At 46.9% G+C, this 5,521-nt stretch overlaps 1 long non-coding RNA gene across 1 annotated transcript in view; it reads right to left on the minus strand.

The window, feature by feature from the left end:
• The window catches only part of LOC139827458 (uncharacterized), a 14,100-nt gene extending 9,491 nt beyond the window's left edge, over positions 1-4,609 (minus strand). Inside the window, exon 1 of the long non-coding RNA XR_011738003.1 lies at positions 3,583-4,609. This is a non-coding gene — a long non-coding RNA (uncharacterized lncRNA). The remainder of the gene's footprint in view (positions 1-3,582) is intronic.
• Between the last annotated feature and the right edge of the window lie 912 nt (positions 4,610-5,521).

A 5,521-nucleotide genomic window follows, 5' to 3' on the forward strand; every position in this document is an offset into this window, starting at 1 on the left:
ATTCTCTTTATTCTCCGTAGCAGCATCATTTCTGATATGCCAGGGTCTGTGAGTCTCACCAATGCACAGCAAAGCCAAACATTGTTATTTATATCAGACTTTAAAAGATTGCTTTCCCTCCCCTACTGTCTGCTCAGCTCTCCCTGCAGCTCCAACCACATTGCTCTATAATAAGAGAGGAGGCTTTGAGCCGTGAAGATTTGCTGAGCAGAAAAGTCTGGCTGACTTTTTGTTCCCAAGAAAAAGTGAAAATATTCCCATTTTCACTGAATTTCTTGGTTTTGAATTTTATCAAAGAAACCGATTGTACAAACCATGTGTGAGTCAATGCGCCAGACTAACCATTCTCTGGGTTTTTCTTTTTCTTTGAATGGCAGAAAATAAGATTAAAATAGATGTTTAAGTTCATGTCTTTTGATTTCATCCAAGAAAAACAACAACAAAAAGTTAGCCAGCTTAAAACAATCTCCCTTGTGAAGAACTTCCACTTTGAAGTACAAGCTTTTGTATTAATAATAGCATTCTTTGAGGTGCTGGAGCCTTAGACACAGTGCACGTTGTCTCGGCTTCTTCACAAGCTTCCTTCCCATAGAGGAGCAAAATAATCAGGGGCTGCTGCTGTTCCTGGGACCTCTGGCCATGTCCCAGAACTTCCCCAAGCTGGGTGCCCACCTGGATCTCCAGGACTTCACATGGATGCTGGGAGGGCACGTAGATGAGGTTCTCAGGGACATGGGTTAGTGCCAGTGTTGGACTCCATGACCTGAGGGTCTCTTCCAAGCAAAATGGTTCTGTGATTGTGATATGGGAAGGTGGTCCCAAAATGTTGTCCCAAAATATTGTCCCAAGGAGGGGGAAGAAATGGAAACAAATAAGCAATGGAAACATTTAGGCTGGAGAAGGCAACAAGGGTTTGAGCTTTCAGAGAATCATAGAATCATTTTGGTTGGAAAAGCCCCTCAAGATCATGGAGTCCAACCATAACCCAGCCCAGCACTGCCCCATGTCCTGAGAACCTCCTGTCCGTCTGTCCAGCCCTCCAGGGATGGTGACTCCAGCACTGCCCTGGGCAGCCTGTTCCAATGCCCCACAGCCCTTTGGGGAAGAAATTGTTCCCAGATCCAACCTCAACCTCCCCTGGTGCAACTTGAGGCCGTTTCTTTGTGTCCCTGTCTCCCCTCAGCTCCTGTTCTCCAGCTGAACCCCCCAGGTCCCTCAGCCGCTCCCATCACACTTGTGCTCCAGATCCCTCACCAGCCTCATCACGCTCCGAACCCTCTCCTGCACCATTTTCCCAATGGGGTTGGGTTTGCAGGTAGGATTTGATATGTTTGCTCAAGGGTTCGCAGGACTCGTCACCAATGACCTCTATTCCTATGGAAAAGGAGCCCGGCAAGTTATTTGACATGCTGGGAAGGATAACTAACAATTAATATGGAACTGGTTAATAGCAAAGAGTCTGGGGCTAGGTAGCGAAGATTAATAGCTGAGTTCATTAAGATTATTTCTGCTGATGTTAATTAAAATTACAGAAGCAGAACGAGAAATTCAGTTACTTCGTTAGGTCAGCCCATCTTTGGCAGACAAGATCTTGAGTACAGGGCACAGCTTTTAATTGTTTAACACATCTGTGGGTGCCTGAGAGGCTCTGCAGGGATTTACAAGGAATTAATCTCAAAAAGAGGACTCTGCGGTTTGACCCTTGTTGGTAGAATTCTGCCATTACTTTGTATTAATAACAAATAGAGATTAAGTTCATCTCCTCCTGCCAAAGCATTCAGCAGGGTGAAGAAGGGCTGAAACTTCTGAATCCAGATCAAATCCGGAATAAAGAAAGGACAGAACATCCACCCCCACAAAATCTACCATTACATAGACTTCTGTAGCCAGCTCACTCTGCTCTCAATTCAATTATCAGCATGAAAATACAATTCTGGGTCAACTGCAAGAAGAATTCAAGGGTGCTTGAAATTTTCCGTACACAGTGCTTTGTGCCACTGCAAAAAAACAACATTACTTTCCTATCAAGCACTTTGCACTTGGGTAATGTGTTCTCACTGAAGGTCATTTTTAATGCACTCCTATTGATTTGATAGGAACCTCAGTGTGGTCACCCCAATTAAAGGGCTGATGGGGAGAGCACAGGGGTTGCCTGGAACCAGAAACATTAAAGTCAGGTAGAAAAAGTAGGAAACAAATAAATTCAGCGTGGCAGCCCGCTTGCCTTCCACCAGGGTTTTGTGGAGCAGCCCAGGGTGGTGAAATCACACAGAATCACAGGATGGTTGGGGTTGAAAGGACCTCTGGAGATCACCCAGTCCAACCCAACTGATCACACAGGGTCACAGAGCAGATCACACAGGTGGGTCCAGGCGGGTTTGAATGTCCCAGAGAAGGAGACTCCACACCCGCTCTGGGCAGCCTGGGCCAGGCTCTGGCACCTCCCAGCAGAGAAGTTTCTGCTCATGTTGAGATGGAGCCTCCTGTGTTTCAGTCTGTGCCTGTTGCCCCTCACCCTGGCGTTGGGCACCACTGAACAGTCTGCTCCATCCTCTGACACCCACCCTGAGATACTGATCATTGATCACATCCCTCTCAGCTTCTCTTCTCCAGCTGAACAGCCCCAGCTCTCTCAGTCTCCTCATCAGAAAGATGCTTCAGACCCCTCAGCATCTTTGTGTCCCTGCGCTGGACTCTCTTCATTAGTTCTTTGTCCTTCTTGAACTGGGGAGCCCAGAACCGGACCCAGAACTCCAGATGCAGCCTCACACTACTCACACTCATCCTAATGTACCCCAGGATACCACTGGCCTTGTTGGCCACATGGGCACATTGCTGGCCCATGGTCAACCTGTTGTCCATGTTGGGGTCTCTGCAGCTTCAGGGGCAGCTCCAAGCAAATTCCACCAGACTTGGGCTATAAAGTGGATAAGAGCTTCTCAGTTGAGAGATAAAGATGTCTCAAGGGGAAACACACGTCTCAGACAGGCCTCTCCCCCTCCTCTTCCCATTAATTGGGGGGTCTCAAGGGCTAACTCGCCCATACTGGGATGTCTCTCATATCTGAAAGTGCGCAAGGTGGATCCAGGCCCTATTTTGCCAATTACTCTTGGCTTCCATCAGTGGAAATTCAATTAAAGCAGCAGAAAGGGGTTATGTACACTTCAGTTTAATTAAAACCTCTTTATGCAACACACTATCTTCTCCTAAGAAAGCAGTGGAATGTTTTAGGATAAAAAGAATTAAAATATGACTAGGGTTGGAAGGGATCTTTAGAAGTCATCTAGTCCAGTCCCACTGCAATGAGCAGGACATCTCCAACTAGATGAGGTTGCTGAGCAGCCTTCCATTCTGCACCACCCTGAGACTTCAAAAGGATGACAATGAAGACGTTGTCTCCTTCCCACCTCACCCTTACTGACCCTCCAAGTCAATCCTCCAAGCCAACAGGTTCCTTCACCTCTTCGCACCACACATTTGTCCTTCAAACCAGACCCTTCCCACTCCTGCCCCCTGGCCCCAAAGGTCATGGGTTCAAGAGCACGGAGAGAGATTATTTTGTCATGGAAATGGACTCTTTACCTTGTGCTGGCATCATATCCAGGACCAAGGGGCAACGACTTGCTCAAGGACTTCATCCACTCTCATCTTCTCCTTGTGCAAAGGTTGAGCTACAGCAACGAGCTCAGGAGCCGCATCCCACGCAGCTCTTTGGGGAATCCGAGCATAAAGTTTCTGTCTATTGCAACACAGCGAGCTCTGGAATCTTCTGCTTTTCCAGGATACACAAAAGTGACTGCGGGGAGGCGGGAAATTAGGCTGAAATAAATAAATTAAGCCCAGCAGGAGGGGATCGGCATGCTGCTTGAATTAGTGTGGAGGGTAATTGTAAACAACTGGGGAAATGTGCCTTAAATTAATTTTTTAGGACCTAATGGGATTTTGCTTGGCCCACAGTCAAGAATGAAAAGCCTTCGATGGCAAAACGAGGCACTTTGCATAAATTAGGAGTTATGACATTAGTGGAGCTTGGCTGACGACTGAGGGCGTGTGTGCGTATGTGCATGGAGGATTTGTTTTATTTATTACCTAAGAACTCGTTTAAAGAAGTTGTAACAGGAACGGGAGGATCTTGACGTGGACACTTGAAAGGCAGGATTCCTCGGCTCTGTCTGGCACGTCATGGATGGGGAGCACGGGGGGAGAGAGAAGGACAAGTCACCGACCTCTTTGTCTGGCCATGTATTGACCTGGAGCGATGTTTTTCTTCTGGAGAGTGGTACATTGGGAAAAATGACTCCCCAGGACAGAAAGACTTCTCTGGAAGAAGGGGTGAGGTATTTTGGGGAAGAAAATGGTCTGAAATGACAGCCACAGAGCTGGAGAGAACAATTAATATCATCTTCAGGATTAATCTTTAGCCAAAGACCGTGAAAAACTCACCCTGGGAAATACATAGATTGTCCATAACACCTGTGGAACCAGCAGGCTGGGGTCAGAATCAAAGAAATCATAGAATTATAGAATGGTTTGGGGGGAAGGGACCTTCAAAGCTCATCCAGTGCCCCCCCTGCCATGACAGGGACATCTTCACCAGCTCAGGTTGCTCAGACCCGTCCAGCCTGGCCTGGGATGTCTCCAGGGATGGTTCACCCACCACCTCTCTGGGTACCTGGGCCAGGCTCTCACCACCCTCAGGGCAACAATTCCTTCCTCATGTCCGGCCTGAATCTCCCTCCTTTAGTTTAAACCATCACCCTTGTCCTATCACAACAGATCCTGCTCAAAAGTCTGTCCCAATGGTGGACAAAACAAACCCAAAATGGTTTGTAGCCACCACATCTTGGCTCCAGTGGCACTGAAGGTCACTCACCCCATATCTGGGTCCCTCTCCAGTGCTGCTGATGGTTATGCTGTATGAGGGTCTTTCTTATTTCACCATTTTAATTGCAGCACTGCAAAAACATTGATGTTTTCCATGTGCTGGATGCAGAATAATACTGTTTCTTCTTGGGAAACTTAAATTTTTCACTATGTTCTTATATTATCTTCATAAGTAATACTTTTCCTTTTTACTCTTTAGTTGTTTTTCTTTTCATTTTCCTCCTCTGCGAACCATAATGAGGTTTAAAACAGCGTTATGCTGTCTGCTGGACTGAAGTACCTGCACCTGTTTTACCCAAACCCACCATGAATGCCACTGGCCACCAAGAAGGACTTCCCATGATCCATTGGCTGTGAAACTGATTAATTTTCAAGCGGTATAAAATAAAATCAAATGTTTTGGGTTTCCTTTCACTATATACACTCCCGTAAGTTGGATGTACGTCCGCTGAGCTCAGTGTCCACCACTTCTGAAGCGCTGGAGGCCTCGTCTTTCTGCAAGTAGTTCTGTTCTGTGAAATCTGGTGCATCTCCATCCCCTGGGCAATCCCAGCAGGAAGGGACTATCAGGTCCCCCAGAATCTCAGCTTTCCTTGATGTTTATCTGGGCTGATTTTGAGGAAAAGCCCAGAAAGAA

The sequence above is a fragment of the Patagioenas fasciata genome, chromosome 2 (assembly GCF_037038585.1).
Source record: "Patagioenas fasciata isolate bPatFas1 chromosome 2, bPatFas1.hap1, whole genome shotgun sequence".
In the NCBI taxonomy this organism is placed as follows: domain Eukaryota; kingdom Metazoa; phylum Chordata; class Aves; order Columbiformes; family Columbidae; genus Patagioenas; species Patagioenas fasciata.